The following is a 13,184-nucleotide window of genomic DNA, read 5'->3' as shown; positions in this document are numbered from 1 at the left end:
TCTATTAACCTTGGTTAGTCCTTGAACCTTCAAAATGGGCCTCTTCTTATCCACAAGATGCCAAAATATCCAAGATCTCTCCATTTCTTCTTCAGATATCCTCCAAAGAGCTCCAAAAATAGTGAAGACTAATTGCAGGAAGCCCCAACTAGTCATAGTTTAAATTGTACCAAGTCCTGTAACTAAATCTTGAACTCCAATTATCCTGGATGGTGTTGATAACTAGATCTAGGCTTGAAAATAGCCTTACCAAGAATCAAATTCAATACTTTTATACCATGAAATAAACTTAGCCTAGAATAAATTAAAATAGCAAGAAATTCAAGAAACAACAATTGAATCAAATGGCCATAGCCATGCCATAGATGAAAATGTATTAAATCTACAAAATAATGAAGCCATAGCTAGATGATATCAAAGGTACAATGAGAATCATAGGTGAGAGGCTGTTGTAAGAAATCCACCTCTTGCTATGGTGGGCATTGTGAGTATTCACCCTCAATGTTGGTGGGAAAGGCAAAAATCGTATGAGGATTTCTCCAAGAAATTTCTCCAAGAAATGGAGAAATTTACTAATGTGCTAAAAGATGATTATAATGGCACACTCTTTTCTTTTATACTCTAGCCCCAATCAATGTATTTTTCCCTAAGCTAAAGGGTATAAAAATTATTTTATTATAGTGAGTGAGATAGGATGGAACCAAGAGGGGTGCTTTCACCTTGTTGCTATAGTGGACCTGCGGAGTGGCGGTAGTCTATGGTTGGGTAGAAGGGGCAGACTAGGTATCTATGCCCAGCTAATCTGGTTTGTTGGGTAAGCATGGGAGCTTGGAGCAGGGCTCTAGCATGGCAGCCTAAAGTTCACACTTTGGCTTTTCCTAGTGGTCGAACCACTCCTCATAAACTCACTAGAGTTCCTCAATGGTCTCCATATTGAGCAAGGTTGAACCATCTAGTTGCTCTGTGCCTCTTGCACATGCATGAAGGAAAACATTTTCCTTCTCGACCTACTTCATTCTAGTTCAAATGTCATTTGGAAAGTCCACTTATGCTTGTTGGCATGCCTCCAATAGCCTTCGCCAATGTTTGTGGAGGGAGAGATCCTTCTACCTAGAGCTATTCAGAGAGAGCGACTAGCCACTTGGGCAGTGAGCTCTTGATATTGGTGTTACTATCGAGTCAATGACCCATTGACAAAGTTGAGCGAATGGTGTGCCATTTTCCAGTTGAGCTCTAGAGGGATAAGGATGAGTTACTAGAAGGGAGGAGAAAAATATTAGGTGGTAGCAATGGAGCCACCATCCAGACTAGTGAGTGTGGGTAGAGTGGGCACGAGGTGCTTGTTATCTTATGGGGGATTCTTCCTCCTACTGGTACTTTTCACCTTGATATTTGAGGAGGGCGAGTTTGGTAAAGAGGCTATTAGAGGAAGTTAACTTCTTGGGTGAGTTTGGGGGAGGAATTTCCTACGGCTCATGACTGTGCTATGGTGCTAGCTTGGTAGGGTCTTGATGTGGTAAATCCTCTTTTTTGAGAAATTGTTCTCTGAGCTCTTCACCCTCGGGGTCTTGGGGAGGGTTAGGGTGGGCTCTTGGGAGGCACCAACCTTAAGTTTGGGCTGAGTGATATCTCACTTAGGCAAATTTTGCAAGGCATGTGGTAGAAGCTATCGAGTTAGGTTGATGAGATCAGGCAAGGGAAAGAGCAAAGAAAAATGTTGGCATACCTTTTTTGCCTCCAAGAAGAGGCAGTCGCAAAACACATTCACCCAGGCAATAGGAAGAGAAGAATGACAAAACAAAAGAGAAGCTATCTTTTTAGATTAAGTGAACACTTTGGCTTGTAGATGTAGGGCCTAAAAAAGAACCCTAAGGTATCACGTTTAGGCTTGTAGGAGTGAAGGAGACCGGTCAAGTGATATTCTTTGTGAAGAATTGAACTGAAGACACCTTTGATGTGCGAGGTGGAAAGCAAATGTGCAAGGTGGAAAGCAATGGAGGCTCAAGGTTGTCCATTACTAGGGAGGCAGAGCTTATATTGGCCACAATTGCTTTGGATGTAGATACTGAAGCTTGATACCAACTACTCCATAATAGGCTCTATTTTGGGATGAATGGGGATGCTATCCCATGGAAGGTTGATGAAGTGAATGAGCTCCAAGTATTGTAGTGATATTTTCTAAGTTAGGTGGGAACACTTCTTCAATTTTGAGTTGAAAGATAGCCATTGTATCGAGGAGAGAGAAAGTGAATATATAGAGAAAGAAGAAGAGGTGAAAGATGATTGACAAAGCAAAGTGATGAATACAAGTGTAAAATGCTGAATAAGGGTGATGAGAGAAAGAAACCCCCTTAAAAGGATGTTGAGTCAATGCAAATGTATTGTGGCCAATGCATTCTCACCATGTCAATAGAAGAGACTATAAAAATCCATGATTAAGATGAGCTTTCTCAAATACCATGCCACCGTCAAGGGGTGGGGTTTCATCACATGAGCGAGTTTCATAAATTAATGCCACCTCACATTGACCCATGACTACTTGATCCAACTCAATCTAAATGTGGGCAACCAGTGTGGGGTGAAATGTCCAAAATCTAATAGCAAAGGAGTGGTGAAGATAGTAGGGGAATTTGGGTTGATGGAAAATGGACATTGGAAGCCGTCAACATGATAATGGCATGGTCAAAACCCATTCATAGGCTTTGGTGACAAATTTCCCTATAAGTTAGTCAAGTAGAAAGAGTTAGTATCAGAATCATGGAACACCCAGAAGGGACTACTCCATTGGAATTTTAACTTTCCCGCAAGCTTGCTCATCTAAGTCTTGAAGACTAGGAACAGTTGGCCCTTTTAAAAGAGTTACTTCTTGGAAATTTGGTTAACTTGATCCTTTTGTTGGGCTTGGACTTTGGATAAGATGTAAGCACTATGGATTCTTCTTCCAGCTCTCCTAGGGCTTCCCTTCAAAAGTGAAGAGATTCCTCTTGGATGAGCCACCTTGTACCACAGACTTGGGACTATATACTCTAGAGGTGTAAAGTGTCATTCTGGTAGCTGGCTTGAAGGAAGTATAGTAGGCCCAGAGTGTTGCTGGAAGTTTGGTATCCTAATCTTTTTGATGTTGATCTACCAATTTTGTTAAAATTTTACGAAGCACTTTGTTTGTGGATTCTACTAAGCCATTAGTTTGCCGGTAACATGGTGATGATTTCTTATGCACAATGAGAAAAAATAAAGTAATTTTCTTGATGATATTATTAATGAAATGTGTACCTCAATTACTTACCAATTCTATGGAGGTACCATACTAGGTGAAGATATCTCCAAAAAAAGAATTTGGAAATGTTGTCATGGAGAGCCCATTCTTCCACCGCCGGCCCATAATGCTTCTAAAAGCTTAGTTTCCTAATCTTTTTGGTGTTGATCTACCAATTTTGTTTAAAAAATTTATGCTAATCTACTAATTTTGTTAAAATTTTTCAAAGCACTTTGTTTGTGGATTCTATTAAAGCCATTGGTTTGAAAATAATATGATGATGCTTTCTTGTGCATAATGTGAAAAAATGAAGTCTCTTGGTGATCTTATTAATAAAATGTGTACCTCTGTTGAGTGTTGAAATGACTTGTTTTCTGGCTGATTTTTGTTGTTTTTGAGAGCTGAATGGTTGATTTTATGAGATGATTGATTGGTTTGGAAGTGGTTTGAGAGTGTTTTGGATGATATTGATTGTGTTTTGGAAGTTCATGATGTTTATCAGTGGAGATATGTGGTTCTGTGATGTTCTGATAGGTTCTGATTGGTTCTGTATACCTTCTGTTTTGTTCTGTTTTGGTCTGTTTTGTTCTGATTGTCTTCTATAAGGAGGGATGGAGTATTGATTGATGAAGATTGAGATTTTGTGCAAGTTTATTGAATGGTTTGTGAGAGTATGGAATGGTTTGAGAATGAGTTATGTGGTTTTGATGACCTTCTGTAACCTTCTGTAGGTCTTCTGTAGAGCCTCTGTCTCTGTTCTGTTCTGTACTGTAGTTGTTCTGGTTCTGTTCTGTGACTATTCTGTATGCTTCTGTATGTGTTCTGATGAATGAGAGTGTAGCTTGGGAAAGTTTTCTAGCCTTGGAAAGAGGTGAATATAAGTGCAAAAGAGCCGAAAGAAGTGGAAGAAGTAGCTGTTGAAGACTCAAGTGAAGACTAGAGTGAAGTGACAGTAGTGAGCTATGAAAAGACACTGTAGTGGCTCTGGTGACTCTTCATATCAGACATACCTCTTGGGAGGGGTATCCACGACCTAAGAAAGATTATTGAGAGTGATTTTTGAGAGATTGTAGTGAGGATATGATGTATTATTGATGGAGAGAGAGAGAGAGAGAGTCAGAGATAGTCAATTCTACTGAAACAGAGTGATTATATATGAGAGATTGAGAGAGAAGACTATGAAGATATTGAAGATGAATGCTATGTGATGTATTTCCATTCAAAGATGGTGTATTCCTTTGCTTTCTTTGTTCTATTGATGGATTTTGTGAAGATATTGAAGAATATGATTGATTCTATCAAATCCGTGGGAGATCTACATGATGCTGCATGAAGATTTGTTGTGCCTGGTGTTCTTTTCTTCATTGTGATCATATGAAACATAATAAACAAGCTTGTTGATGTTACAAGATAGATTTTCTTGCAAGAGAATTCCCTTTTCCTTGGTGTTCCTCTTGGGGCTCCAACCTCGATCACTTATCAATTCTATGGGGGTACCATACCGAGTGAAGATATCTTCAAAAAAATAATTTGGAAATGTTGTCCTCAAGAGCACATGCTTCCACCCAATTCATATAGTAATCAATTGCTATCAAGATGTACTTGTTTTTTGTGTATGCTACATGATATTGGACCAACAAAGTCTAGAGACTCCATTTCTAAAAGGGCTCCAAGGGTAAGATTGGCTGAAGCATCAAGTAGTTTATAGTGTCAGGTCGACCAAACCCAGGAATTGCATTGTTGGACCCACTTGCCTACATCACCATGCATGGTCGGCCAACACAATTCAACCTGCTAAATTTTTTTAGGGTCACATCAGTAGCAAAATGGCCACTGAAATTTCCTTGGTGAGCTTCCTTGAAAATTCCAAACTATTCCATTGGTAAAACCACTCTCTATAGCACTCTGGATAGGGTGCAGTGATGCAGTTGACCCATGATGGCCCCAAAACACTGGATCCAAAGAGACAATTGTTTTTGTTGATCCTTTTGGAGATGGGCCGAAGGCACTCCAGTCTCCAAAAAGGTTTGCATTTTCTCATACCAAGTCCATGGTGGATTAGGCAGTTCAAGCTCTCATTCATATGCTTCTGCTGCAAATAAGTGGGCATCCAAGAAATCATCATCAACGCTTGGTGGTGCTTCTCTAGAACCTAGTCAAGAAAGAAAGTCAATAACCACATGTTAAGCTCCTAGTCAATGTATCACTTTGTACTCAAATTCTTAGAGCAACAGAATCCACCTTGCTAATCTTCCAATCACATTCTACTGCTTAACCAACAAGTAAACCAAGGTTGAGTGATCCACATGGAAAATAAAATAGCATGCCCTGGCAATTATTGCCAAAATTTCTTTATGGAATAAATCATGTGAAGGTACTCCCTTTTAGTAATGGAGTAATTCTTCTCCGCATTGGATAATCTCCAACTTGCATGGACAAAACCACCCATTGGAATCCTTTTGCATGAGAACACTGCCAACAGCGACATTAGATGCATCAACAAAGACATAAAGCAGTTTCTCCCAATTTGGTGGGATCAAGATTGGGGCTCGAGACAATAATAGACTAAGGTGTCCGAATGCTAGGAATGCCTTCTCATTCCACTTAAAAATATATTTTACCACATATGCCAATTAATTCAAGGGAACATCTAAATGGGCCAAGAGTCACACATGCAACCATGCCACCAAATTTTCCCCAAGAATCAAAGAACTACAAATGATGAATCTGATACTATAGCCTATATGATGGTGGAAATCTTCCTTGCATAAATAGCAATGCCACTTTTGTAACTAATATAGCTAAGAAAAACACCTTCTCAAAAAGTAAACATATACTTTAAAGGACATAGACTCAAACCCTTAGCATCTTGTGAGACATTACCAGAGGTGTGTCAAATGGAGCAATACTTTCCCAAATGCATTGGAATCATCTAAAAACATTATCATGAAATCAATCAAGTAGGGATCAAATATCTCTTGCATTGTACATACAAAGACACTCCAGGTTGTAATGAAAGCCATCTTGGAGTGATCTTCTAGAGTAAGTGGAACCTAGTTGTAGCCACTAAATCCATCCAAAAAATAATACATCTCATGGCCAGCCACTTCATCTAGAATATTGTTTAGGTAAGGAATAGGAAACAGATCTAAAATGGTGGAAGAATTAAACTTCCTATAGTCAACACAAATCCTCAAATGTATGTTCTTGTTGGGGACAATGACAATTGGTGAGATCCAGTCAGCTCCATCTACTGGGGCTATAAAGCCAACTCACATTAGTCAGTCCACTTGATTGGCTATATGCAGATCCATCTAGTATCTCTGCATCATCTAAACTAGGATAGCATCAAGCTTCAAGGAAATCCAATGTTGGTAGAATCACAGATTCAATCCTTTTAATTTGAATCATCTTAGGTAAACACATCCTTGAACTCTTTTAGTAAACTGATCAGTTGCTCTTGGAATGGCTCAAGGTGAGCATTGCAATCTCCAGATCAAGAAATACTATAGCTAATTCAATCTCTTTTACTCTCATGACTTTTTTCATTTGAGGTTCAAAATCTCTCTCTCTCTCTCTCTCTCTCTCTCTCTCTCTCTCTCTCTCTCTCTCTCTCTCTCTCTCTCTCTCTCTCTCTCTCTCTCTCTCTCTCTCTCTCTCTCTCTCTCTCTCTCTCTCTCTCTCTCTCTCTCTCTCTCTCTCTCTCTCGTCTCAAAACTTGTGTTATCTTGCAGCTTTTGTAATATCTTCAATGTTTTCATCTTCTATTTCAAATTCTAGGTTTTGGATTCTAAAAATCTTTGGAGTTCGACTCTCCTCCTCTATCTCTAGTGGTTTATCTAGTAGACTCTATGGCTGCACATAATACTCACTGATCTACAAAACATCAATTGGGCACCATGGCTGTAAATGTGCAATGTCCTTTTATAGAAACTCTTCTTCCCTGTCACCACTCAATCCTTCCACCATGCTGACTATTTCTACCATGGTTGATCTATATTGCATGAGGGAGGAGCAATATTTGCAAGAAAATAGTAACTTTGTGTTGATTCTAGTCAATGGTAAGCTTGTATTGATCCTAGTTGTGAGTTACTCATGCTTATTGGTGGAGCCAAGACATTCCCAACAAGAGGTAGTAATCTATGCTTGCATGCTCCATATTTTAAAAAACTAAAGAAATCAAGAATGGAATGGTAGTGATTTCCAAAAGTAGAGAGCAAATAATGCCAAGTGATCTCACCCTTTACTGATTTTCCATTCTTACTAGAAATGGAGCTGGTTCCCAATCCATCAATCCCAACTCCTTACAAGTTGCCAAGGTGATGATGTTGACACTAGATCTGCTATTGAATGGGATGTTTTGGATGATTCTGTCCTTGCACTAAATAGGGAGAACTAGAATTGCCAGATCAAACAATGGGCCTAATCGTACTAGCTCCTACTCGACCCTCTATATTATCTCCTTCAAAGCAGTCACAGTCATAGCCACTACTTGGGACTTTAGTAGCATTGCAGTCAAGTCATAGCCACTACTTGGGGCTCTAGTAGCATTGGCCGATCTAGCTAGATAAGCTTCATTAGGTGGTCCTTGAAAGCTAATACAAGATTTAAAAAATATTTAATGGAATAGTGATATTAATTGGTCCCCATTGGTTTGATTCTTCAAATAACTCTAATGTTAGAATAAAGTCTAGATAAGATATTTAAAAATAATGATATGTAGCATGTGGACAAAAGGATCCCATAATGATCCTCATTGTAGATATCCTAGATATTTTGAATAGGAGCTCACCTACCTCATTTAATATACCATGTATATATACATCTACTAGTAATGAAATTAGCAATTGTAGTTCACTCTACTTTCCATACTTTCTCTATCTCCATCTCATACATTGTGCACACTATCTTCTCATCTACTTATCCTCTAGCCTATGTTTTTTACTAGATGGTATCAAAGCCCCATGTTCTAGTTTTCTAGCCCATCATATCTTCTTTGCTATCTCCAAAGTCACAAACCACTTATCTCATTTTACTCTCATTACTCTAATTCCTCTTGTTAATGCCACTACATCTTACAACTGCCACATCAAGATCGATAAACTCAATTACAACAACTATCAAGTTTGGAAGTTGAGGATGAAGCTATACTTATCCCATGCTTGTTAAAATATTGAGGATGCATGCTAGGGTGGATCACTAATTAGCAAGTAGACAATCATAATGAACTAAAAGAAATGACAAAAGAGAGCAACTATTATTACTCAAGCATAATGCAAGTACAACTGAATGAGAATGATTGATGAATGAGTTAGGGATGAGTGCCTTTTATAAGCTTACAGTAGGTGGTATTGGTAGGTGAAAAAAGGTGGAAAGGGACCATGTTATTCACCAACTATGGCTTTAATAAACCATGCAAACATGTTTGAGCTTGATAATGACTCTAGCCTTATCATCATTTTTATCCCATATTACTAAGAGTGCAACTTTCCTTGTCTTCTTCCCTCCACCACTTGTGATTGACCACAAGCCTTTCTTCATCGGGATGAGTTTGATCCTTGTCTGCCATGTGTGGAATCCAACAGCTTTAAATCATCTTAGAGTTGAGTTTTGCCCATTTTGATGGCATGAGCAATAGAGCAGATGACTAAAATTTGATCAACAAAAGAGTTGAAATTTAATGTATCAAAGGACACAAGAAGCACAAGTTTTAAATAACACCACATGAGTATCAAGAGATACTAGCTCAATCGTAATTGATATTGAATCTTGATGTTGAATCGTACTTGATATTGAATCTTGATGCTAATTTTATATGGTATTTTTGTTGGAAATTGAGTGCTAGAGAAAATTAAAAAGTCATTGACATGATTGAGCCAAGGGGGAGTGAGATAATGAAGAGGTATTGTAGCTTGAGGTTAATAGTTATGGCTTCCTCTTTTATAGTTTTAGGAAGCAACTATTCTTTTACTTGCAGCAGGTTGAGGAGTGAGCCATTTGACACAATATTTGATGAGGAAGAAGCTAAAGTGTCAGTCTCCAAAATCCCTATGGTCTTCATCAACATCGTTGTGAGTGCATGTTGAGTGGATTCGAGTGGATAGTATGACAAAAAAGGGTGCATAAAATGGCATCGAGCAGGGATATTCGCGATGTTAGAGCAAAGAGTGCACAATGTCGCACTATGATGAAGCACCCATAGTAGAGAAGGATAGTCCAAGAAGAAAGCATGAGCTAAAATGGCTTGGTTGGAGAGATCTAGTCTTCCAAGCTAGGTAGGTAGCCATAAAGGTAGGTGAGAAAATCATGGAGAGAAGGAGGGAACCAAAAATCAACCTATGGTGACCTATTTGACTTGACTAGTGACCCTAGTTGCTGATTATCACTAAGACCCACCCTGATACCATGTTAAAATATTGAGTGGCTAGGGTAGATCATTGATGAGCAAGTAGAAAATCATAATGGACCATAAGAAATGACAAAAGGGAGTAGTTGTTATTACTCAAGTATAATGCAAGTACAATTGAATGAGAATGATTGATGAATGAGTGTGGGGATGAGTGCCTTTTATAGGGTTATAGTAGGTATGACCATGGTATTCACCAACTGTGGTTTTAATAAGCCATGCATACATGACCTAGTCTAAGGCTTTATTTGTCGTGTGATCCTTTACCTTATTGTTCATCACAAAGAGGCTATAGAGTGGGTGTGATTGCACATTTCTCAACAATGCTAACCTCTAGAACATCACCAATGGCAAGGAAGAATGCCCTAAACAAGGAGTAGACAAGGAAGATCGGATGCAAAGAGATGCAATTGCAAGGATGGATCCATTGTAGAGATTGACAAGTGCAACTACTAAGAACAATATCCACTACAAAAGGTATTTGGGATTTCTTCAACAATACCTATGAACACACAAATATTGTATATCAAATGACCATGGTTAGAAAGGTAGCCACTACTACTATGCATGAAGATCAATCTACCACTAAGTTCCTAGAGCAGTGGTGGTAGTCCCTACTAGATGAAACCATAATATTTGGATTAGTCATCTCTAAAGAATTACAAGCTATGTTTCTTCTCTCCTCTTTGCCTATATACTACTAGAGAGCATTTATTACCACTCAAACTTCCACTGATAAACTCAAGCTTCAGCCTCTCATCAATAGAATCAAGCAAGAATAAGTTATGATGTATACTCTTTCCACTTATTTTACTCAAGAGTCTAAAGCCCTAGATGTAATTGCCTACAACCCAAAACATCTTCACAAAAGAGCTCACACCTTCACCTAGAGCCTAAGTTCTCTTCTTGGTCCAACTTCAAAGAAATCCTCAGAAACCTTATCACAAACCCAATTTTCATCATTCATTTCAATCCTTATCTATTTTTAGAAATCCTCACTACAACCACATATGCAATGTTTGTAAAAGACAAGGTCGTATAGAAAACAATTCTTGGCAAAAAGATAGATTTAACAAAAATCACTCAAGAGGGCAAGCTCATTTTGTTAGCATTGGAAACTATGACACAAAAGATCAATAAGGCACCATTATCATTGTATCTACAAGTTTCTGAGTACCTCATCAAGACTCCAAAGAAGAATACACCTAGTTCCTAGACTCTGGAGCTACTCATCATATGACTTTCCACAAAGAATGGTTGGTAAATTTTAAAGAGATGTGTACTCCACTTAGTGTAGCCATGGCGGACAACAACATCCAATAAGCTAAAGGCTATGGTACCATTCAAGTGGAGCTTCCATCCAACCACATCATCAAGGTACAAAAGTCTATTATGTTCCAAATCACAAAAAAAATCTTCTCAGCATCAGCGAGCTAACTTCTCAAGCCTCTCTCATTGCTCACTTCTTTAAGGACCACTATATCCTGTAGCTACTTTCACCTTCTCTCAGACTCACTTATCCAAAATTATGTAGGCTTTACACTTTTGGTTACTTAATTCTTAAACCTCTTTCTAATTCTTCCACTAATTCCACGTCACTCTCTAGCTCACCCCAAGACTCTCTTTTGTGGCACTTTCGACTTTATGCTTCTCAACATGTCCTCCAACAACTTATCCACAAGAAACTTGTATTGGGCATTCCATATTCTCTCTCTCAACTTCAATTTTGTCAATATTGTGCTCTAAGCAATGCCACACACGTTTCCTACTCTAAATCTCATTCAATTACATCTCAACCCCTTCAACTAGTACAGTCCGACATTTGTGGTCCTATCAATCTTGCATTACTCACCAGAGTAAAATACTTCATGGTATTGATCAATGATTATTCTATATATTATTGTGTATTTTCTCACAAAGAAATAACAATTATTTTCAAAGATCCAAGAGTACAAAGAAGCAGTGGAGAATAAGCATGAGTTATGAATCAAGGCTCTACGAATAGATAATGGAGGAGAGTACACATCTAATGAGTTTGAAAACTACTGAAAAAGCTTTTGGAATTCATCATGAGCTTACCATACTGTATCATCCAAAAAAAAATGGAGTTGTTGAACATAAGAACCACACTTTGCTAAATGCTACAAGAGCTATGTTATTAATGGCCCATCTTGACAAAGTAAATTGGGAAGAAGAAATTGCTAGTGCAACTTATCTCCAAAACAAGTTGTATTCTACCTATCTTCACAATCACACTCCCAATGAATTATGGTTTGGCCACCCTCCTAGCTTATCACATCTCAAGATATTTGGATGCATTGCCTTTGTAGTCAATATCAACCACAAATTAAAATTCTTACCAAGAACCACACAACTTGTCTTTCACTAAATATGGTAAGCCTTATGGCCACAAAGTCTTCATCTATGGTAGAAGTGCTATCTTTCACGAACTCAATATCTTCTCGACTTTCTCAACCACCACAAATTCTCAATCTCTTACTCTCTATCCAATCGCACCCTTTGAATCAACATCATCTAGCTCATACTTTATCAATCACACATCAAACAAGTCTTCCTTTTCTCCAAGTGAACTTTTCCAAGCAAGATGAAGAAACCGAGTAGCACATGACAAAGCAAAATAGAAAGCATCATCCTCATCATTTGTGTCTGTGTGCTTGTGTGTGTGTGTGTGTGTGTGTGTGTGTGTGTGTGTGTGTGTGTGTGTGTGTGTGTGTGTGTGTGTGTGTGTGTGTGTGTGTGTGTGTGTGTGTGTGTGTGTGTGTGTGTGTGTGTGTGTGTGTGTGTGTGTGTGTGTGTGTGTGTGTGTGTGTGTGTGTGTGTGTGTGTGTGTGTGTGTGTGTGTGTGTGTGTGTGTGTGTGTGTGTGTGTGTGTGTGTGTGTGTGTGTGTGTGTGTGTGTGTGTGTGTGTGTGTGTGTGTGTGTGTGTGTGTGTGTGTGTGTGTGTGTGTGGGCGCGCACGCATGCGCGTGCACGCGTGCACGCGTGCGTGCGTGCGTGCGTGTGTGTGTGCATGCTTGCGTGTGTCTATTAATATGTCTCTAAAGACATCATTCTCAAGATTAGAGATGTAATATCATTAGGCAAAGTATTTCCACATACATAGAGCATAAAAGGAAGTTTTGCTAATGGAAATTCCAAAACAATAAGAGAAAAAAATCTTTTCTTACAAATGTTATTCTTGGAAAACTCAAAGTGAGCACTTGGAAACTTGTTTTGCTCAATTGTTTTTCATGATTGTGAAAAAAATTGATAACAGCTTCAATGTCTTTATCCACCTCACATGGATCGCTACTCATCATGCACAAAAAAACAATGCCTTCATTGTGACTCTGAGAAGTCCTTATTGAAGGATGGCTCATTGGCCATTATTTTTGCTATTGCTTTCGCATATATAGGCAACACACTTTCAGAAATATAGTCAGAAAGCATCAAAATGAGCACCTTTTATGGGTATCATGATTTATATTTAGTAGTCAATTCCTATAAAATACTAAGAGCACA

This window comes from Lygodium microphyllum, chromosome 1 (genome assembly GCF_053477565.2).
Source record: "Lygodium microphyllum isolate KBCC chromosome 1, Lygodium_microphyllum_v1.1.10, whole genome shotgun sequence".
NCBI classification, from domain to species: Eukaryota; Viridiplantae; Streptophyta; class Polypodiopsida; order Schizaeales; family Lygodiaceae; genus Lygodium; species Lygodium microphyllum.
This window is presented reverse-complemented; position numbering follows the sequence as displayed.